Raw genomic sequence first — 24,265 nt, 5'->3', positions numbered from 1 at the left:
GTAGCACCCGGCAAACCTGTATTAATGAGCTAATTTTCTCAGCCTACATTTTTAATTTGCATCTTTTCCATTATATTCTGGAGGATTTTCATTTTGCCCACTGACCTCTAATTAATCTTCTTTACTTCATTGGTCACCATTTTACAGTCAGCTTTCCTAAATCTAGTATATCCATTATCTCTTGCACTATCCAACAATCAATTTGAACAATACTGTAATCATTGCTCTCTGCACACCCAAAAAAAAATCACTTCTAAGTTTTTCCACAATATCTATTTCTTCCCACAATACAGGGCCACAGCTAAAACCCGGAGGAAATTAAAATTAGGATTTGTACAGTGCAGAAAAAGCCATTCGGCCCATCGATTCTGTACTGATCCTCTAAAAGAGTATCCTCCTGGGTCCACTCCCCTGCCCTATCCCACAGATCGTTGGACAATAAGGGGCAATTTATCATGGCCAATCCATCAAACCTGTACATCTTTGGACTGTGGAAGAAAACCGGAGCATCCAGAGGAACCCCACACAGACGGGGAGAATGTGCAGACTCCACACAGACAAGTCCGGAATTGAACCCGGGTCCCTGGCTTATGAGGCAGCAGCACGAACCCCTGTGCGACCATGCCGCTCCAAGTCTTACTTTTTTTTTGCACATTACAATAATTGTGTTCTTTTCTATTCATATGACTATATTCATATTTCAAAGTTTCTTAGAACTTATTTAATGTTTTCGCAAGTCTCAATATTTTCCCGTGGCTTTTTCATCAATTTCATTGTTGCAGCTATCTTGTTATTTATGTGAAGGTGGCATCTCAACAACAGTAATACCAACTTGTAATTATATGCCGCCTTTAATGTAGTCAGTTGCCGCAAGATGCTTAACAGGAACATTATCAGACAAAATCTGAGCCACATTAGGAGATATTAGGACAGCTCACCAAAAACATGGCAAACAGGTAGATGTGAAGGAGTGTTTTAAAGCAAGAGGAAGTGGTGAAGAGATAGATCTTTAGGGCTTTTACACTATAGAAGGGTTCTGAGACTCAAGAGAATGTAAACTATGAGAAAAATATGAATGTACAGATGAGATATTAGAGTAAGATTTCATAGAATGAATTTTTCCTTGGGCAGCCGTGTCAGCCAATGGCAGCAAAGTTAACTCACTACCTAAAAGGGTGATTGAGTCAGAAACTCCCATAACATTTGGGAAGCATTTCACTTCCACTGCCGTAACCTCCAGAGTTATGGGCCAAGAGCTGGAAATGGGATTAGTGCAGTCAGATCTTTGTTAACCAGAGTGTGCACGATGGGCCAAATGGCCTCCTTCTGTACTTCAATGTCTATGAATCTATAAAATCGGGCAGAGTGTGAACCAAGTGGAGAGTAAACCAGGCAAATTGTAAACCAGGCGGAGTGAAAACCGGGTGAGAGTAAACCAAGCGGAAAGTAAATCAGGTAAATGGTAAACCAGCATAATGTAAACTGGGAAGAGAGTAAAAACCAGGTGGAGAGTAAACTGGGTGGTGTGTATACTGGGCAGAGAATCAATCGGGTAGAGTGTAAACTGGGTCGGGTGGAATGCAAACTAAGTTCTCCCAGCTGAGCACAGACCTGGGTTCAAAGCTGGGAACTCCTTAGGCTGCACATCCAGTGTCAAATCATGTCCTAATTTAGCCATCAAACCATCAAGTACTCGTTGCCTGTTGCCTTTTTATTAATAAATTTAGAGTACCCAATTCATTTTTTTCCAATTAAGGGGCAATTTAGAGTGGCCAATCCACCAAGCCTGCACATCTTTGGGTTGTGGGGGCGGAACCCACACAAACACAGGGAGAATGTGCAAACTCCACACGGACAGTGACCCAGAGCCAGGATCAAACCTGGGACCTCGGTCCCGTAAGGCAGCAACGCTAGCCACTGCGCCACCGTGCTACCCTCGCCTGTTGCCTTTTTAACAACAAACTATTTCCTCCCAACTAAACAGTCATGCATCTGCACAACCAAATTCATGTCATACAGGTCAGATACAGCGTTGGCACTCTCCCTAAAGGAATGGAACAATCAAAATCTTAAAGTGACAATGGTAGCCATTAAACAGCATTCTTGCTGTCATTACGTTCAAGATTTTGTATCCCAGTAAACTAAGCAGTAAAGTTTAAGCTGGCTGAATTGCTGGGGATATCTGATTAATGGTTTCAACCCTAAACTATCCAATCAAACACTGAAATATATAACTGCATCTTTTATTAAATTTCTCCAGTCATCTAAAAGGCGAATCAAAAGATGTAAGAGAATAGAGAAAAACAAAAAATGTTACAGAAATTATATGAGTCACTGGTAGCAATTAATTTTGAATATTATGTTCAGATTTGATGACCCCACACTAGATAGATCAGATTTGGAGAAAGCACAATGATAATTGTGATGAATTTAGAAATTGTTACATATTATATTTATTAAATTGCTGGGTTAAGTATATATTTGTCGCAGTTATATTATTAAACAACCTAGGTTAAAGTATCCAAACTGTGTGTCTGTCAAATCTATAATGAAGAAGTTGTTAAAAAGTGAGGTAACCATGTATTCTAACCACCTCCTTGTTTACATATAAAGGGCTTATGGGATATTGTTATGGTTGCTGGAGGTTCCCCAGCAAGTAGATTATTGATGAGGGGTTGTATTTAGTCCTAGTTAAGCAGGTCATGTGACATCTTAGTGTGATAGTGATAATTTAATTAATGTGAGGGACCAGGGTCTGTCTATCTTTGCAATTTTCCATAGGATGTTATTCTAACAAGACAGAAGGATTTTCAGTTGAACAGCAGTTTTGCCAAATGCTGTTAGGTTGAGGAGAAACGTACTGAATCTGCTGTTGAAAGGAATTTTCTCTAAAGTTCTACGCAAAAAATTTGCTTGTTAACTTTATTTATAAGTGGCATTTGAACTGTATTAATTTGCTTAATCGGAGTTAGTAGCAGGTATAGATAGTAAGTTTAAGTTTTGCTTTATACTTAAGATCTGTTTAACTGATAACTGTAAAGCTATTTTCTTTGATGTTAATATTGTTAATTCTATAATTAAATTAAAGTTTGTTTTAACATAAAAGACACTTATTGGTCAGAGTCATCACTCCTTTTACAAATTTAAAAAGTTTTGTCTGGTACCGGAACAAATGTGAGGGCCTGGTCCGGTATCCTAACAAAATGCAGAGGATGATAAAGCTGAGCTTTGATTAGACACTGGGTAAAACTAGGTTATATTCTCTACAAAAGAAGCTGCTACTTGAAGTATGGAGGGAAATGATGTGGTAGATGGAGGTCTAGTTTTTCCAGGATGGGTATAATTCAAATCAAGATGATGTTTGTATTTGAATGGAGCTTGGTAAAAGTTAATCCAGGAAAACCTGCTCACACCACACAAAGTTATGAGAACATAGTACAGGTTGATTCAAATAGCCATTGAGATAAAATTGTTTACCATAGAATTACTACAGTGCAGAAGGAGGCCATACAACCCATTGAGTCTGCACCAACCTTCTGAAAGATCATCCTACCTAGACCGACAACCCCGCTTGACCTGCTATTCACCATGGATAAGCAATCCCTCTAAACCTCCATCCCACACCAGGATGGCCTGAGAGCCCTTCGCTTCTTTCTCGAAAAGAGACCCGGACAATTCCCATCCACCAACACTCTCCTCCGCCTGGCTGAACTCGTTCTATCTATCAACAACTTCTTTAACTCATCTCACTTTCTCGAAATCAAAGGTGTAGCAATGGGTACCCGCATGGGTCCGAGCTACGCTTGCCTTTTTATGGGGTATGTGGAACATTCCTTGTTCCAGGCCTACCCGAGCCCTATCCCACAACTCTTTTACCGATACATTGATGACTATTTTGGTGCCGCGTCATGCTCTTGCTGGGACCTGGAAAAATTCATCAACTTTGCTTCCAGTTTCACCCTCCATCATTTTCACCTGGTGCATCTCAGACACTTCCATTCCCTTCCTTGATTGTTCTGTCTCCATTTCCGGCAATAGACTATCCACTAATATCCACTACAAGCCCATTGATTCCCACAGCTATCTGGACTACAGCTCTTCACACCCTACACCCTGTAAGGACTCCATCCCTTTCTCTCAACTCCTTCGCCTCCGTCGCATTTGTTCCGATGATGCCACTTTCCAAAATGGTGCTTCGAAAATGTGTTCCTTCTTCCTCAACTGTGATTTACCACCTACAGCTGTGGACAGGGCCCTCAACAGTGTGAAGTCCATTTTCCATGCCACTACCCTCACCCCCTCCGATCCCTGCCAGAACAAGGATAGACTCCCCCTCGTTTCATCCCACCAGCCTCCGTATGCAAAGCATAATCCTCCGACATTTTCGCCAACTCCAGCGTGATGCCACCACCAAACACATCTTCCCTTCACTCCCTCTGTCAGCATTCTGCAGAGACCGTTCCCTCCGAGACAATCTAGTCCACTCCTCCACCATACCCAGTACCTCTCCCATCACCCATGGCACCTTCCCATGCAATCGCAGAAGGTGTAACACCTGCCCCTTTACCTCTTCCATGCTTAACATCCCAGGCCCAAAATACTCATTCCAGGTTAAGCAGCGTTTCACTTGCATCTCTTCCAATTTGGTCAACTGCATTCGCTGCTCCCAATGTGGTCTCCTCTATATGGGAGAGACCAAACACAGACTGGGCGATCGCTTTGCTGAGCATCTTCGGTCTGTGTGCATTCAGGACCCTGACCTTCCTGTTGCTTGTCATTTTAACAAAACACCCTGCTCCCATGCCCACATGTCTGTTCTTGGCCTGCTGCAATGTTCCAGTGAAGCGCAACGCAAACTGGAGGAACAACATCCCATCTTCCGGTTAGGCACGCCATAGCCTTCCGGTCTGAACATCGAATTCACCAACTTCAGATAATCAGCTCTACCCCACCTCGACCCATTGTTTTCATCCCATTTCATTTTAACTGTCTTACCATTGATGTGACCATCAATTCACTCGAGACACGAGAGGAAGTAAACTTTGGCTTTAATAGACTTACAACTGAGCCTGCCTGCGACCAGAAGAACTGAGGGCAGACTCACAAGGCTGCAGCACTTTATACTTCTGGTAGTGGGAGGGGCCATGGGTGGAGCCCTGTACAAGCTCCTCATCTCCCCCTATGGGCAGAGCCGCGCAACAGCTCACAGACAGTGCCCACAAGGACACAATGCTATACAGTGTGTATTAAGCAATATACATTCACCACAACCATTTCTTTCTTTCTTAATATATATTTAATCCCCCTCCCCCCAATCTTATCCACCTTTCCTTAACCTTTCTCCTCTTTGCTTCCCCCCACATCGACAGTTCATCCTCTGATGTCAGTTTCTCTGCTGTTTGACCTATCACATCTTTTGTTCTCTCTGGGGACTGCCATTAACACTCTTTCCCCTTGGTTTCTGTGGCCATTAGCACCCGGTTTCCCTGGGTTTCTGTGGCTATGACTCATCTTTCATTCTCACTCCACAGTATAAATATTTCCCACTTTCTCTGTTTGTTAGCTTTGACAAAGAGTCATTGGACTTGAAACGTAGCGCTTTTCTCTCCCTACAGATGCTGCTAGACCTGCTGAGGTTTTGCAGCATTTTCTCTTTCATTTCAGATTCCAGCATCCGCAGTAATTTGCCTTTATTCTGAAAGATCATCCTACCTAGACTGACAACCCCACTTGACCTGCACATCTTTGGACACAAAGGGGCAATCTGAACACAGCCAATCCACCTAACCTGCATATTTTTTGGATTTAAGATGTTTGAAAAGAAGAGTAGGAAAGGAAAGGAGGGAGAAAGGACAATGAGTTGGGATTAGAAAGAGAAAGCTGTCCTCATTGGGCCCCGAGGAGGCTAAGAAGTGCATTGGTTTAATGCAGTCGGTAAAGCCCTGGGCCCAGGTGGATTTTCCATTGAGTTCATTAACTGATATTGGACATGTTTAATGATTCCTTGATCCAGATTATGGCGTCATGCCCTGTGCCAGTTCCTGCAGGGGTGCTGATGCCCCCGATCTCTCACAACCGGCTCACCCCACTGGCAGCTGCTGACCAGCTCTCTGAGCCTCCTAGCAAGCAGCCAGACATATGACGGTCGCCGTTTTGTTACTCTGATTCACTGCCGCAGATACGTCTGCTGCAACCAATTCACTGTGTCGGCTGAGGGATAGGGTGCAAGGGGCGGGGAGGGGTGTTGTTCACAGTTTGCATCAGAACAATTGCTGGGTGCAAGGCAGCTCGGAGTATGTCCCTCTGACTGAGAGGCAAATAGGGTCTGAATAAACAGGCAATAACATTTCTGAGTGCACTATGCATGTATGACCTATGTCAGCACCAGTTTACATCTTACATCGTCACACTGCCAAGAATGCCATCAGATCACTGTTCTACATGAGCTTTAATGTACTAATCGTTGTACATAGTAATTTATTTGTTTGAACTATTTTAAAATCTCCCGGGTCACATCAAGCAAGGCCGAACAGAAGTCTCTCTCGCTCTTATCGTCTGATATTGGTGTGCTGGAAGGATCTTGTAGGCTGATACTCAACCTGTTGCCAACGTTACGAATGCACCTTCCTTGACCAACAAACCCAGGCTGGGACTTGAACCCAGATCTTCTGGCTCAGCATAGGCAGGACGCTACCCACTGTGCTACAATCAATAGAACAGTAACGTAACTACTGTGCTACCAATCACATCTAATTGATTGTCACTACTTCCTCTGAATGTGATTTGTGTTTGGAATAGGGTTTGTAAAGTGCCAATTTATCACAATTCCTTCAGATAAAAAGCAATTAAAATATTCAACCTTTAAGTTTGTAAACAAATTTATCAGAATAATGTGTGATAATGCTTTTGCAACACAACAAAGAAACAGAACCATGCAGCAAGTTGAATAGGCTTTGGAATATTCTCTGTCTAAATATATTTGTGACTGTGTGTATCCTTACATGATGTTATCTTACGTTGGATTAATGAGATTAGCTCTTAAAATAAATTGTTTAGGATTCTAAGTGTTCCTGCTTTAAAACCTGACACATGCGATTATTATTATGATTATGTAAAGATTATGCATTTCAAATAACTGGAGGGAAGAAGGTTCTGTGGGGCAGCAGTGCACCTTCCTACTAAATCATCAGTTATTGTTTTTGGGGAAAGATTTATTTAACATTTTCACGACACACTGATTAATTTCAAATTCTTGCAAGGTCATTGCTCATTTTCAACACATTGATATATTGGATACTTGGAAAAAAGCAAGCTTGCAAGTCCAGTTCACAATTCATTCACTGAGTACAATGAGTATTCCTACTCCTATTTCAGCTGAACAAAATAGGTGACAGCCATTCACTGATTCATTCCCCAGAGCAATATTTTGACCAATCAGGGTCAAGATGACTGGTTTAAATTTTAAACAATGCTTGGCAATTATCTGTCAGTCACCATCAACTGGTGCATTCTCCATGGCAATATCTCTATCAGAGTCCACTTGCCAATCAATCAGCATTCTCAATCAGTATAAATAGCTGATTTCCCCTTATATGGGTGTTCTGATGAGTGCAAGAGGAAACGTTTCACATTGTCTCTTTTGTCAGCAATACTCAAGTTCTGTACTACCAAATGATTATTAGTATTCCTATTGTTAAGCAAACATTTAAAACCACAAAACTGTTAAGTTGAAGCATTGCACTTATAGACATCCCTGGTATACAATGCAACACAACATAATTCAGAGTTATTCTGATTGATTGAACAAGTTGTTGACATGTCTATATATTGTTTTTGACCAGTACGCTAATTCAGCTGACCTGTGAGACTAGAATTGTACTTACAATCCCATAAATGCATAATATAGAGCCTTGGACACCATTAGACAAACCACACAAATCCCCCACTGACTCCTGGAAAGAACTGGTCGAGTAGAGGTTGATGGCCACTGTAATCTTCCAAAGCCACTGACGTGAGGTGTCCACCCAGGCAGTTGGAGGCGATATCTTGCTCAATTATCTGGCATATTGCTGTCCCGGTTTTCCTAGAGAGGTGGAGCCTCCTTCAGCACTGATATTTGGAGCGCTGCCTGTTGACACTAACCACAGAGTAATGACTTCTTCTGTGCACCTTGCTGCCTCGACCTCCCTGCACCAACTGTGCCCTCAATCTGCATATAACTTTAGTTGCTGACATATCTGGATGTTCTGACTGAGTCAGTGAAAGGTTGAGCAGGTTGGGCCTATGTTCATTGGGAGATGATATTATTGAAACATAAGATTCTGAGGGGGCTTGACAGGGTATTTGCTGAATGCTTTCTTTGTTACAAACGCTGTGACACATTTTAAGATGTTTTAAACTGTCTCAATTCAAGGTAAAATTTAATTGTTTGGAGGGGCTGCAATCTTCTATGAAGTCTGCTTGGAGATAAGTCCATATGACACCATACTAAATCTTCCCAGAGACAAGCCTTTGGCCCTGCTTTTAATGGAGACAGAAACTTATTGCAAGCAATTGTTAACACTTAATAATAATAATCTTTATTAGTGTCACAACTAGGCTTACATTAACAATACAGTGAAGTTACTGTGAAAATCCCCGGGTCGCCACACTCCAGCGCCTGTACAGGTACACGGAGGGAGAATTCAGAATGTCCAATTTTACCTTGAATTGTCATTGTCACTGGATTGCTATAGCAATTTTTGAATCTTGCTCATGATTTTTCTCAATTTATAATATAGGGTCTGTGGCAGAATGGAGGAAGCAGCTGGCCTTGCCGTGCACAGACTCAGATATTCAGTGCAGAATTTAACATCCTTTCCCATGGCAAATTTGATGGAGGGGCATTTAACTGGGCAGGAGGGTGGCTGATGGGGATCCTGTCACGTTCCTGCCTCGGCCCCAATTAAGTGTGTAGTATGAAGTCTCATGGCCGACATCCCCACCCCACCACTAATGGTCCACTTAAGGGCCTCACTCAGCGGTGACTCACCATACGAATATATATATATATATATATACACACACACATATACACACCGTTAAAGAAAGACTCAATCCCCAAGATAAACTTTCAATATTGATTTAATCGTTGTTCTTCAAATGCACGTTTTGATCAATCTCTCCGACAGTTGCTCAACCTCCGGTTCTCTTCTGTGAAGGACTTTGGAACATTTTCTGCATTACATTACATAATGGCATGTTGCTTGTATTATTAATTGACAGCTACAATCCTCACAGTATTCTGTTAAGAGGGCAAGAGAAAAGTTTGAGATAAAACATTCAAATTATCAGTTACAATTCCCGTAGGCTTCTGCAATAACCCTAATTAATTTTACCATTTACAAGAAGTAATATAGATCTAGCATTTAACTGGCACGAGGAGTTTCAGAAGCATGTAGTGTAACCAATTAAAAATTTAGCCCAACAAAATCATATTGAAATTAAACTTCTAATTTATTTTTCTTGCCATCGAGATATCTTAACCACTTTCCTCAATCAGCCTTGCTATCGAATGTCTTCTCAACCGGTGATTTCCACTTCCACTAATCATGCTATCTCTCCCGAGTTCATCGTACTCATATTCTCCCTTAAGCTTTCTCTCCCTCTCAAACTCCCCATGAACCTGCCTGACACTACCTCAATCGCTCCCCCCCCCCCCCCCCCCCCCCGCCTTTCACGTTTCATATGGCATCTCTATTCCTATTGTCAATTACAAATAAGGCTATTTCTAATTCCTCCTTTTATAGCTCTCCACCAATATTCTCCTCCCAACCTCACTTCCTCCTGGTTCACTGTTAGGAAAATGCTTTCTCCCAAGTCACTTAAAATTGCGTTTTCAAATTCACAATGGTTTATCTTTGACTCTCCATTTAGGACAATATTTCTGCAGCCACTGATTTGCTCAGTCACACGTCCCCACCCACTGTGGTTGACAGGGATCTTAACTGTGTCTGACCCACCTCCCTGCACCTCTACGCTCACCCCTTCCCCTCCCCGCCTCAGAATAGAATCCCCTTGTCCTCACTTTTCATCCCACCAGCCTCAACATTCAAAGGAGCATCCTCTGCCACCTCCGCCAACTCCAGCATCATGCCACCACCAAGCACACCTTCCTCACAGCATTTTGCAGGGGCAGTTCCCTCTGGGATACCCTGGTCCACTCCTTCATCACCCCCCCCCACCCTGTTCCCACGGCATCCTCACCTACAATCTCAGAAGGTGCAACACCTGCCCCTTCACTACTCGCCATCTGAGGGCCTAAACATTCTTTTCAGGTGAAGCAGCGCTTCATGTGTACCTCCTTCAATTTGGTCTATTGCATTTGCTACACCAAAAGCAGTCTACTCTACAGTGAGAAACTAAACGGAGACTGGGTGACTTTTTTATAGAACACCTTCGGCCCATCCGCAAGCAGCATCCAGACCTCCCTGTCAATTGCCATTTCAACACACCATCTTGCTCCAATGTCCACATGTCTGTTCTTGGCCTGCTGCGATATTCCAGTGAAACTCAACACAAACTGGAGGAACAGCATCTCATCTTCCGATTAGGCACGTTACAGCCTTTCGGACTTAAAATTGAGTTCAACAACTCCAGACTGCGAACTCTCTCCTTCACCCTATTTTTATTCCCTTCTCCCCCCCCCACCCCCCCCCCCCCCTCCAAATTGTCCTTTGACACCCTGCTTACTCTGTTCTGCCATAAACACATTCTGATCTCTTAATGTGACACTATCAGCACCTTTCTTAGTCATTATCACCACTAGTTCCATTTCCATTGCCTTTTAGTCCCAATATCTTTGTCAATCTCACCCCAGGCTCCATCCATCACTAGCCCTCTATCCAGCCCTGCTGCTCCACTAACCCCCTCACTCTACAACAGCATAAATCTCAATTCATAGAATTTACAGTGCAAGTGGCTATTCAGCCCATCGAGTCTGCACCGGCCCTTACAAAGGGCACCCTGCACAAGCCCACGCATCTACCCTATCTCCACTTAACCTTTTTGGACACGAAGGGCAATTTAGCATGGCCAATCCACCACCTAACCAGCACATCTTTGGACTGTGGGAGGAAACGGAGCACCCGGAAGAAACCCATGCAGACACTGGGAGAACGTGCAGACCCCGCACAATGACCCAGCCAAGAATCGAACCTGGGACCCTGGAGCTGTGAAGCTACCGTGCTGCCCTATTCTATTTCCACTCCTTTCTAGCTTTGACAAAGAGTAATCCAGACTCGAAACTTTGGTCCGTTCTCTCTCCACAGCTGCTGTCAGATCTGCTGAGGTTGTCCATTTTCTGAAAAGAAAATGTTGCTGAGCAAACAAACTTGAGGCTACCAATTAATCCAGGAGTATTATGTGTCCCAACTAACTTTCCATGTTCCAAGTGATTTCAGGTGTGTTTATAAAAACATTTTGCATGATACCAGGAAACAATTTTCGAAGCACAAAAGGAGGCAAAGAATCCATTTTTATTTTACAATTACAATAAATTACATCAGAAGACTGGTTAACAGAAGTTACTGCAGCAGTTTCACTGATGTTGTTTAGGCAGTATTTGCACTTTTAATCCTTAACATATATCAAGATGGACAGACACCTCCTTCCCATTATTCATTTTTATGTCAATCCCTATGTGCCGGATTTTCAAAAGTTGACCACCCCGTTCTCATTTTTGGAAGGGGAAGGCAGGGTTAGGGAGTGCAGACAAGTTCTCCTAATATGTAAAAGTCATGGCATGTAAATCCACTTCTACTTCATTAGTTATTTTGTACTTTACATAATGCTGACAAGAACATTGCATCTATGAAGATGCTTAAAGTCAGGTTAACTTTCATTTCTAAAATAACATTTAAAAGGTTATTTGAAGTGATGGGGATGAAGTTGGCGACTTCTTAAAAATAAAATCTGAATGAAATTGATCAATTGCCACTTAATCGAAGTCTTTGAGAGTTAAAAGGAGACCAAGGCAAATGTGAGGAATGAGCTTGAAGATTTGCATTCCTTTAAAAAATCTAACACGGGAACCTATAAGAGGTTGCCCCTCTGTATCAAGCAATTAAGTTACAGTAGGTTGAACAGTTAAATACAATCTCTTTTGGGAGGGGTGAATAGAACTTGCGTGGTGAAGAGTTATTTCTGTAAAACTATGGTTATGGATTTGATTATTCAGTGCTGGTTTAGTAGAAGGAAGACAAGCACAGACGAACCGAGATGGTGAATTTTACATTCAGATAGTAACTTTACAAAGCAGGAGAATAGCTCATCTGTAGCGCATGATGAAAATATATCTGCACCGCACAATGAAAAAATATAATTGGTTTCAGACTGAGAGAATTCCTTTTTTTGGGCCAATTTATTTCCCAGAGCTCCCAGCAAAGAACTGACTACAGCCTTAATGTGGAATTTACTTGCAGAAGCAAAGTAAAACACTTCAACTTCCTCTACTTCCAGGGCTGACAATCCTAATAGCTCGAAAAGCAAAACGCATGACCCGAATACCAAACAGGCAAAAGAAATTCACATAGAAGTACAACAAAGCCTTGATATGTCAAACTCTAAATCAAGGATTGTTCTTTCATTACGATTCCAGTCAAAAAATTATCCAAGCTCTACAAATGGTGATAGCTGTCATTTCTACTTGCAGCTGTCGTTTATTCTTGCAGGTTGAAGAGTGTAACTGGATTCTTGGCATTGAATTAGGAATTCTAAATCGGTTCAATGGTAAATACTAGGAAAATAATTAGTTTCTACAATGCCTACAGATGGTATACATTTACTTAATCTAATGCTGATCTAAAACAAGAAAAGCTTTGATCGGATTTATTCCCAATTTGGCCAAAACCAGAAATGTTCTTCCTGTTGTAAGAGAACCTCATTACTTAATCGAATTGCCAGATTTTCAGCGAGGCTGTCTTCATTCTTCAAGTGAGATTTTGTTATTTATAATGAATACACCAGGGGCACCACAAGGAAATGTTTTAAAAAATGTTTCAGTGGAAATCATGCAGTTCTTATTTTTCCCATTACTTGGCACAACCACTTCTTTTAACTACAGGTGGCAAAGCAGCATAAAATAATTTGACACATACAAGGGTCCAATATCCTGAATACAAGGTTTTTACAGCTTTACTGACTTCCCCCTTTCTTCTTAAAAAGGATGTGATATTGACAAAAAGAAAACTAACAACTGTACCAATTGTATGTCATAGATTTAACTGTGAACTTTAACTTGCAAGTTGTGATAAATGCAACATGATTGTCTGTACATTCATGAAACACAAATACCATGTCCAGATAGCTGCCTCAGGTTTATGTGCAGGAGAGAAAACGGAGTGAAATATGCAGGAAAATACAGATATGCTGCCAAAGTAGGACCGTTCTTTCGATATTGGTATGGAGCCGTAATTCGTTTTCAAGGACCTTACAAAACACGTCCCAAAAAAGTGAAGCTTTATCCAACAGAACACATTGTAAGCACCATGCAACAAACTGCTCCATTGAAAATTTCAGAAACATCTGGATGTAACATTGCCAGGGCTTGGTTGCACAGGCAGAAAGCTACTGACATGGGACAGTGAAAGGTGGGCATTTAGGATGACCCAACTGTACCATAGCTGGAACAAGGGAATAAAGAGGTAAAATAAAGGTTTCCCCACAGAAGTGGTATTTAATTGATTATCCAGTTAATTGGTTATATTACCCAAGCTGCAAGGAAAACAACTGTGGGCTACCTTAATGACATAACTAATGAAGTAGCACATTCTATCTGCTCAGGTCTAATAACAAAATTCCATTCCAAAATAACAATAATCAGGAGTGATTTCGATAGCATTGATCACAATGTACGTTCTTTATTTCATTACAATTCTGTGCATTTGGCATTGGCCTGACAGATCACCACCAAAGTTTATAAAACCCAAAAACCATATATGTGGCAGCATCAGAAACGTGGTTTGTGGCAGTTATTTATTTTGGTTTTATGGAAGGCGAAAATTGAGCAACGTCCACCGGAAAGCTTTCTGTGGGGGATGAAACTACACATTTCAGTCTGACAATCACCGCAATTTTATAACAACGTATGGTATATTGTGTCTCAGAGAAAACCTCTGTCACCATCTGGTGTGTATTCAAAAAGAGGGAACTGGTCTTTTATTGGCATGGTGAGGGGACCCAATGTACATAATAGTTTGACAAGTTTATTTCGTAGCATGAAACTTCATTTTTTGCAGTTGAGGAGTGCAGGACACTACAAGGCATGCCTCTTGAATTCACAGTGTGCAATCAATTTAAACATTAGAATATTTACTATTTATATAAGCCAGAAAACAATTAATAAAAATTAAAATATTTTGCTAGTTAACAAATGAAATATATATTTAAAAATGCATTACATTTGGCAGGAGCATAGGTGGCCTAATTCAAGATGCACCCTTGTAAACGTTAATCATTCACTTATCTGAAGCAAGCCACTGCAGATTGTGAATGAACTCTACAGTGGATGGAATGAATTAACAGGGACAAGAGAGAATAATGTACATTAATGTAATCTACCTGGCAAGCAAGTATCCTGAAAACAATGCATCGGTGATCTTAGGAGACTAATGAATAGTTTAGTTAGCAGATAAATCAGAACAGGAGCTTTCTCAAAAGGATCAGTTGCACTGCTTCATTAATTTAACTCAAGACTCCTCTGAACTGGTGACAATCAAGTAAAGTTATAGTTTTCGAAAGTAAGGAATTTTTCTTCAGAGTCAGTTGTATTGTTGAATAACTCCAGACTGTATAAATACTGTTGTCCCAGTAGGAAGATAAAAGACAACTACTGATCTCGGGGGGGTCTAAAATCACATTATGTTCAGCAGAACTGATGGTGCATCAGATGACCTGCCAAAAAAACACAGCAGTTTTAAAGAAAATTCAACTTGCAATGCAAAATATTGCTCCAGTTTTAATGTTTAAGCTACGCAGAGATGGACTAGAAACCATCAACAGAATGGAACAAAAGTATTCCTACTTTAGACAGTAGTATAGTCATGTACTGCAATTGCTGGTAGATCACTTTAAAATTAAACCATTTATGCCATAAGATTATCATTTTTGTAACAAATTAGTCAATTACAAAATATCAATGAAAAAGCAGATTCAAAGGAACTGTTTATGTTAAAGTCAATTGGGGAGATGGTGACATAGTGATAATATCACTAGAGACCCGTGCACTGTTCTGTGGATCTGGGTTCAAATCCCATCACAGAAGATGATGAAATTTGAATTCAATAACAAGTCTGGAATTAAAAGTCTAACCATGAATGAACTCATTGTAGTAGAATCCCCATCTGGTTTGTCGTACCTGGTCATGTGACTCCAAACCCACAGCAATATGGTTGGGTGACTCTTAAATGCCCAGTGGACAATGGCATTTAGGGATGGGAAGCAAATGCAGGCCTAGCCAGCAACACTCGCATCCCAAAAATAACTTAGTTAAAAAGGAAGCAAGCATTATGGAGTCGATAATTTTAATCATACATAGGCATAGATAGAATTTACAGTGCAAAAGGAGGCCATTCAGCCCATCGAGTCTACACCAGCCCTTGAAAGAACACCCTACAAAAGCCCAGTAACCCCACCTAATCTTTGGACACTAAGGGGCAATTTAGCGCAGCCAATCCACTTAAACTGCACATCTTTGGACTGTGGAATGAAATCGGAGCACCCGGAGAAAACCCACGCAGACACGGAAAGTGCAAACTCCACCCGAGGTAGTAACTGAACCCAGGTCCCTGGAGCTGTCAGGCAGCAGTGCTAACCACCGTGCCGCCCCAAATTATTTTAAAATTGTAAATGATCATCAATATCACTTTAAGCTGTCCACATATCTGAAGGCAAATATGTTTAAATGATCAAAGCTACACTAGGCAAATCCTTTGTAGCTTCACAATGGTGGATGATTTCTAGTTGCAATAATGTTTCTGAAGACATCTGGAAACAGCACCAATTAAATTGTGGCCACCTAAAATGTGTCCAGCAAGGATGCTGAGTAAAGTCATCAGGGGTATGGATAAGCAGGCAGCAGAGCAGATCAAACAAAGTTGCAGCCCACGCTTTGCAGACTCAAAAGACTTTGCAGGTTGTTGCAAACAACATAGGCAAAAGGCCATCTCCAGGCCTTCCCAGATGGGACAATAGAACTGTCATAGTATCATAGAATTTACAGTGCAGAAGGAGACCATTCGGCCCATCGTCTCTGCACTGGCCCTTAGAAAGAGCATGCCATTTAAGCCCACACCTCCAACCTATCCCCGTAACCCCACCTAACCTTTTTGGACACTAAGGGCAATTTAGCATGGCCAATCCACCTAACTTGTACATCTTTGGACTGTGGGAGGAAACTGGAGCACATGGAGGAAACCCACATAGACACAGGTAGAACGTGCAGACTCCGCACAGACAGTGACCCAAGCCGGGAATTGAACCTGGGACCCTGGAGCTGTGAAGCAACTGTGCTAACCACTGTGCCACCGTGCTGCCCAACCGTGCTGTCCTGTCAATCACACTTGTTTACCAGACACAGCAGCACCTAAACTCCTTATTTGGAAGGGCCTGCCTGCCCCCAACACTTCCAGGCATGGCCACTGAATGCCCATTCCAAATCTGATGTGGCAGCCCCTGATTGGACTTGATTGATCAGGCTGACCGAGCTCTGATCACTTGATTGACAAATAACCCACCCACCAAAGGGCACGAAATCCAAGCACGATAAAAGTTCCTGCACAGCCCTCATTCTTTCTCTTGAGCAGCAGCCATCACAAGTGGTGACTTCCACTGGCCGATGAAGGAGCCTATCCACGCTATCACCAGAAGAAAGACCAGAGCCAGAAGAGAACCAGATTGATAACCAACTAACAGAGGCTACAAGACTGCAACCACAGATAACAGGCTTGTATCTGCCTAGCACTTGTCGGTCACTGTAAGTTAAGTCAAGATCTTGGAACTATTGGTGTATAGTGTAACCTATGATTGGGAGTGTGCGATTGAATAACCATAACCATTGTGTGCGTGTGAATAAATATTGCTCTATTCGATAAACTGAGTCTCATAGTCATTTATCCACCGTATATGGGTTAAGACACACTGTGGTTTAGCCAGGTACAACAAAATCTTTAAATTGAAGGATGCAAGTAAACAGTATAACATTGCAAATTCCATCATTAAATGAACCTGTGAGCAGGTTGCTTCCAAGGATAAATTTATTGCAGCCAGCCTATTTTCTTTGTCACTTGCTCCTACCAGTGCTTTTAGATGAGGTGGTGTGGGCAAACAAGAACAGCACTCTCAGAAAATAGCAGAGTTGAAGGGAGAGAGCCCACAAGGCCAATATTATATTAGGAAATTGAAGAAAGCGACCTGGTTCAAACATACCAGACTCGGTGTTACAGCAAAGTAGTTGGGCAGATTGCGACCAGTGATTACAGTGTACCTGCCTAAGCTAAATCCCCAGGACCTGGAATCATCATGTCTAAATTACAGGTGTCAGATCACAATGTAAATATGTTGTTGAGGTTTTAGTTCCAAACTGACAAGGAGAGTGAGGCTAATCCTGATGTTTTGTAATAAGGCAGGTAAAAATTTACATTTGAACTTAATGATTGGTTGATCATTGAGGATTTTTGTTTTAATTGTTTGAAATTACATCAATAATCTCATACATGTCCTGTGACATTAGACACACCTCATGATCCAATAGTTACAACTAAACTAAGACAGGCTGGTGGGATTGTTCATCAGCTCTCCAAACTCAAAAGCAGAATTGCAAATCATTCTCTCTCGGTTGGCCTAATATAGTTAAATGCAACAAAAGAACATTGAAGCAATTCAAGGAGGTAATTAATGAACTGTGTCCAAATGGTGAGTTATAACATTGGTACAGGTTTAGCTTAAAAATCACGGTGCTGAGAAAGAATGGGTCTATAATTCTGTCATTTGAACAAGGGAGTGGGTTCTAACAGTATAAATCTCGAGATTGCAATCCAATCCAAACAAGCTCCAGTGAGAAAGCACTTACATGCAGTCCATGTTCAAATGCAGCAAAATCTGGACAGTATTCAGGCTTAGCTGACACAGGGCAAATAGCATTTACGCCATATAAGTACCAGGCAATGACCATCTCCAACAAAAGAGGATTTAATCATCACCCTTTACGCTCAATGGCATTACCATTGCTGAATTCCCCACTATAAGCATCCTGGGCGTTACAACTGAACTGGACCAGCCACATAAATACTGTGGCTACCAGGGCAGGTCAAGCCTGGGAGTCCTATGGTGAGTAACTCACCTCCTGCCTGTTCACCATCTACAAGGCACTAGTCAGGAATGTGATGGAATACTCCCCACTTGCCTGGATGAGTCAGCCCAACAACACTCAAAAAGCTTGACATCATCCAGGACAAAGAAGCCCGCGTGATTATTACCACTCCCACAAACATTCAAACCCTCCACATCAACAAACAGTGGCAATCATGTGTACCATCTGCACAATGCACTGCAGGAACTCTCCAAGGTTCTTTCGCCAGCACCTTTCAAACCATGACCACTATAATCTAGAAGGACAAGAGCAGCAGATACATAGGAACACCACCACATGAAGTTCTTCTCTAAGCCACTCACCATCATCCCGACACTTCCTTCTTAATAGCAGTGGGTGCACCTACAGTTCAGGGACTGCAGCAGTTCAAGGAGGCAGTTCACCACCACCTTCTCAAGGACAACAAGGGATGGGTAATAAATGCTGGTCCAGCCATCGATGCCCACATCCCGTAAATTAATTTTAAGAAATGCTAACAAAGAATTTCAAGTATACTCCAAAAGAAGTTATGCTGTCAGCAGTTTTGAGGATGAGAATTATTCTTAATTTTTTTTGCCACTGTCTCATTTTGGTCATTCTCTATGAGGGAGAAGGAGGAAATTCTTCTTTATTTGGTCTTTATATGACTGATTATAACTTTGATACAAATAGCATACACAAATTTTCCCTTTCATCCACCCTGCAGGTGACTTTAAAGGCATTAAGCCGCAGCATTATGTCCAGCATAATCCCCCAAAAATTTTATTTTGAAAATGGTCCAGCTTGTACCAACACAAGCAGATTTTCAATTGCACTGAAGGCTCCCTTCCATCCATCCAATTGTCTCCATAAAACTGCTTTAGATTATCATTGGGCGTCAAATAGATTGAAAAGTGTGGCTGATTGTATCCCTCATATGCAAAGGGACATTGAAGTCAACTCTAGTTTCCAACATGCATTGTGGCAGAGTTCAACTGAGCAAAATGAGTTTTAGAATCAAACCTGGTTCTTTCCTGACCTTCCTGGCTCAGCAAACCAACTGTGAGATTTAGATGATAAGCTAGTATGCTGTATCCTCATTAATGTTAAATAATTCCACAGGTATTCCAAAATCGGAGATTCCCTGCAGCATGCCTGAAGTCCTTATTAATTAATGTATAATTCCTGTACTACAGTTTCTGACAAATTGTGTTGAACTTTATTACAATCTCTGCAGAGACCGATAGCAATTTAAACAGAAATTTGAATCATGGAATACCGTCTGTGGAAAGAGCTTGTGCATGGGGTCTTTTGACTCTGGAGTCTTTGCACTGTAGCTACCCACAGTTCTGGCTGACCAGGAATCTCTCCTGATCTTAGTTGCCATATGCGTATTGGAAATATATACAGGTTGATAATCAACCTGTTTGGCCATATTACGACCACACCTTCTTTGGTCATCAAGTTCTGGGGTGGGACTCAAACCTGGAGCTTCTCGCTCAGAGCTAAGTCTGCTATCCACTGTGTCATGTGAGAGTACCCTTTAAGAAATGGGTGTTTAAGAAATGTACCTTTAAGAAATGGAGCTGCTCATCTTCTTGGAGTGATGTCAGAGTGTGGGTGGAGCTGAGTTCTACTTCCAGTGAGCTGCACTGCTGTTGATCTCTGCCATCCAAAGACTATCTATGGATCATTTGGTGAACTCAGAATTGTAAAAAGGTCTCAGTATTAAATGTAAACCTAATGGGCTCCTGTTTGAAGGTTTGTCAAGTCTTTTGGGTATAAAAGGACAGCATACAGATTTCTTAGTGTTGTATTCTTTGGGGGGGTGTATTTGATTTACTGAAAAAATGAAAAAAAAATGAAAATCGCTTATTGTCACGAGTAGGCTTCAATGAAGTTACTGTGAAAAGCCCCTAGTCGCCACATTCCAGCGCCTGTTCGGGGAGGCTGTTACGGGAATCGAACCGTGCTGCTGGCTTGCCTTGGTCTGCTTTCAAAGCCAGCGATTAGCCCTGTGAGCTAAACAGCCCCTGGATGCTAAGATATTCACTGCTTGTTTTAAAAAGGTTAACTTGAGTTCATAGAATAAACATGTTTTGGTTTAAAAACCACTGGTCCATTTTCTGCTATACTATACCTGTAGAGCGAGCCGTGTGCTCCCCATACCACAATCTATTAAAAGTTGTGGGTCAGGTGAACTCCATGATACACTTTGGGATTCTCTAAACCCTAGCCCATAACTACTGTGCCACAGGACCTCCTAAGAGTGCTTTTACTGCATCAATGATTAAAGACAAAACACTATTAATTCAACACTATATTCTTTTCATAGGAAATGTACACTTAAACAGTAGAACAAGGTTTGCCGTCTTTCCTTTTACTGACAACTGAACACCCCCATTTTATATGTTAGTTGGTCCCTTAAGCAGACATTCACTTCTCCTGGAACCACTCCAAAGTGTTTCACAGGTCCGAATAGTTTACTTTAGCTCTTTTCCTGTCCCAACACTGTCTTCCACCATGAGCGTTTTCCCTGGGGATTCTCCCTTCACTTTCAGCTGGGTGAATCCTCCAGCTGTGTTTTAACTCTCCACAAATTAAGTTTTCAAACTGGACATGAGCTCCCACCCGTGTTCTGTTTGTTGAACAATAGTCAGCATTTTCGCTGCTTTCGGTCCAGGCCTAACCTTCATCTATCTTCTTACTTTCCTTTTCTCAGTCGGCTGTAGACAACTGAAGACTAAAACCACAACTGCCCTTCCGTGATATCTCTGGGATTATACCAAAGACTTGAATTGAACCTCAAAATAACATCCTCTACCTTCTCCACGGCAATGGGAAACACACTAAGGCCCTGCATCCAAGTAGAAAAAAATAAGCTAACTCTAATAACCATTGCTTTTCATCTTAGAAACTAAAGGAGCAGGTCCCTTCACAGCTATTTATGACTTAATACTGATAACACCTTTCTGGGCTTCTGGAGAATTAAGATCTTTACATTGTGGACTTTGAGACAGCCGTTGCTGTCCCCAGGTGCCCTGTCCCTCCCGTTCAGTGACCAAAGTGACTCTCATTTTGATCGAACAACAGACAGGTTTACTGTCAGACACCAGCATATGTCATATGACTCCTTTCGTTTAACCTATATTTAAAGACAGTTCCAAGATGGGCAGCACGGTAGCATTGTGGATAGCACAATCGTTTCACAGCTCCAGGGTCCCAGGTTCGATTCCGGCTTGGGTCACTGTCTGTGTGGAGTCTGCACATCCTCCCCGTGTGTGCCTGGGTTTCCTCCGGGTGCTCCGGTTTCCTCCCACAATCCAACGATGTGCAGGTTAGGTGGATTGGCCATGATAAATTGCCCTTAGTGTTGGGTGAGGTTACTGGGTTATGGGGAGAGGGTGGAGGTGTTGACCTTGGGTAGGGTGCTCTTTACAAGAGCCGGTGCAGACTCGATGGGCCGAATGGCCTCCTTCTGCACTGTAAATTCTATGAAATTCTAAAGAAAAACTGTGATAATGTTATAAACCAAAAAATATAGTGCTAAAGCATAATAATTCAAAGCTCATACTGGAGAGGTTGCTGAAGTATAACATTATAGTTATTAAAAAGATTATGTAGTTTAAAAACAAAAATGCTGCAGGTTTGGCAGCATCTGGGGGGAGAGAAACAGAGTTAATATTTTGAGTCCTCTTCTTGAGAAGATGTAGTGCCCTACACAACCCTAAGAAGTCCCAAACTGCTTTACAGACAATGAAGTACTTTTGGAAGTGTGATCACTGTAGGATCATAAACCTACAGATAATATCTATAGAAACTGTCAACGTTTTTCAACTTTTTAAAGATCTGTGACTATTTGTTTAATTATTAAATCTATACAATACATCAGTATTTCAAACACAGGACCCAGTTAATTAGAATTTTGGAACACTGACTGATTGATTTATTCTGGTTAACCGGAGTTTCATTTATTCTTTCTGCAATGGTCTGTCAGAGAAGGTAAGATCATCAATTAAAATGAATGAACTGAACGTTTCTCTTGCCAAAGGTCAATACCGGTTTAGGTGTCAGCATTGGCTCAGTGACAGTATTCGTGCCTCGCAATCAGAAGGTTTAAGCTCCACTCCTGAAACTTGAACACATTTCAATGCAATACTGAGGTAGTGCTATATTTCACATGATATGTTCGACCCAGGTCTTGTCTGCCCTTAAACTGATGCTTGGTATATTTGAAAAGCAGAGGATTTCTCCTATTATAACATCATAGAATCTACAGTGCAGGAGGCCATTCGGCCCAACAAGTCTGCACCGGCTCTTGGAAAGAGCACTCCACCCAAGCCCCACCTCCACCCTGTCCCCGGAACCCAGCAACGCCACCCAACCTCCCCCTGGTGAAACACAGAATTTACAGAAGGAGGCCATTCGGCCCATCGAGTCCACACTGACCCCTGGACAGAGGACCCCACTGAAACCCACGCCTCCGCCCTATCCCCACAACCAGTAACCCCACCTAATTTTTTTGGACACTTGAGGGCAATTTATCATGGCCAATCCAACTAACCTGCACATCTTGGACCACGGGAGGAAACTGCAGCACCCGGAGGAAGAACACGCAGACACGGAGAGAACGTGCAGTCTCCGCACACACAGAGACCCAAGCCAGGAATCGAACCTGGGACTCTGGAGTTGTGAAGCAACTATGCTAACCACTATGCTCCCATTAACATTTATCCATTAACTAGCCCTACCAAATTATCTAGTCATTCATCCCATTGCTGTTGCAGGAACTTTGCAAAATTGTCTGTTGCATTTCTTTGCCAGTGATTATACTTTAAAGTATCTCATTAGCTGGGCTGCTTTGGACATCTTGAAAATGTGAAAAGCACTGTATGAATGCAAATACTTTTTCCTTTTTACCTTCAATACAAAATTTACATTAAAAATAGTTCCATCAAAACATCTTCGAGCAAAGCAAAATAACTAAGTCATTGTGATTTCATCAATCTTCAATACAACATTTGTTTTAGGATACTTCAAACCTTTCATTATTTCTTACTGTTATATATATTTTATAAAATATAATACTGCACATCCCGTGAAGCAATTTCAAAGAAAGGCACCAGATATGGCCAATCAGCCCAACTAGCTCAATCTCCCTTACGGAATGACAGAACTGTTACAGTACAGAGCCATTTGGCCCATCATATCTGCACTGCCTCTCCAAATGACAATAAGTGAATTGCTCATTCTCCCATCTTCTACCCACAACCCTGCACATTCTTCATTTTTAAACGCTTCGATTGAACCTGCCTCCATCAGACAGTGCATTCCGAACCGCAATCTGCTCACTGCATGAACATTAAAAAATTTTTTTTTTTTACAAGGTTTCTTTTGGCAGTTACTTTAAACTGTGCCCTTGTGTTCTTGATCCATTCACAAGTGGGGAGCTTCACACTATCTACTCTGTCCAGACCGTCATGATTTGAATACCTCTATCAAGTCTTCTCTCAGCCTTTCTTTCTCTATGGAAAACACTCAACTTCTCCAATTATTCTTCATAACAGAACTTCCTCATCCCTGGAACCATTCCCAGGAATCTCTTCTGCACTGTCTCCAAATTTTCCACATCCCTTTTAAAGAGTGGCACCCAGAACTAGACACAATTCTCCAGTTGAAACTGAACAAGTGTCTTCTACAAGTTCAATGTAACCTCCTTGCTCTTGTGCTCTATGCCCCTATTAATAAATCCCAGGATACTAAATGCTTGAGTAATAGGTCTCGCAACCTGCCCTGCCATGTTCAATGATTTGTGTACCCAGATCTCTCTGCTACTGTACCCCCTTTCGAGTTGCACCCTTTGAAAAGTACTATTGTTCCAAGGCATGGCACAAAATTGCA

The 24,265-nt window shown here is 41.8% G+C and overlaps 1 protein-coding gene across 3 annotated transcripts in view; it reads right to left on the bottom strand.

Annotated features, from left to right (window-relative positions):
• Nucleotides 1-9,105: 9,105 nt before the first annotated feature.
• LOC119979296 (SEC23 interacting protein) overlaps nt 9,106-24,265 on the bottom strand; it is a 153,111-nt gene continuing 137,951 nt past the window's right edge. Inside the window, exons 19-20 of one of the 3 annotated variants that reach the window (XR_005463696.1) lie at nt 14,599-14,931; nt 9,106-9,283 (exon numbers count right to left, since the gene is read on the bottom strand). The gene's annotated coding sequence lies outside the window, so the exon portion shown is untranslated. Of the gene's footprint in view, nt 9,284-11,497; nt 14,932-24,265 lie in introns of those variants that run through there. The other 2 variants (XM_038821347.1, XM_038821346.1) reach the window with 2 other exon arrangements.

The sequence above is a fragment of the Scyliorhinus canicula genome, chromosome 16 (assembly GCF_902713615.1).
Source record: "Scyliorhinus canicula chromosome 16, sScyCan1.1, whole genome shotgun sequence".
NCBI lineage: Eukaryota > Metazoa > Chordata > Chondrichthyes > Carcharhiniformes > Scyliorhinidae > Scyliorhinus > Scyliorhinus canicula.
The sequence above is the reverse complement of the archived record's forward strand: the minus strand, read 5'-3'. Positions and strand labels throughout refer to the sequence as shown.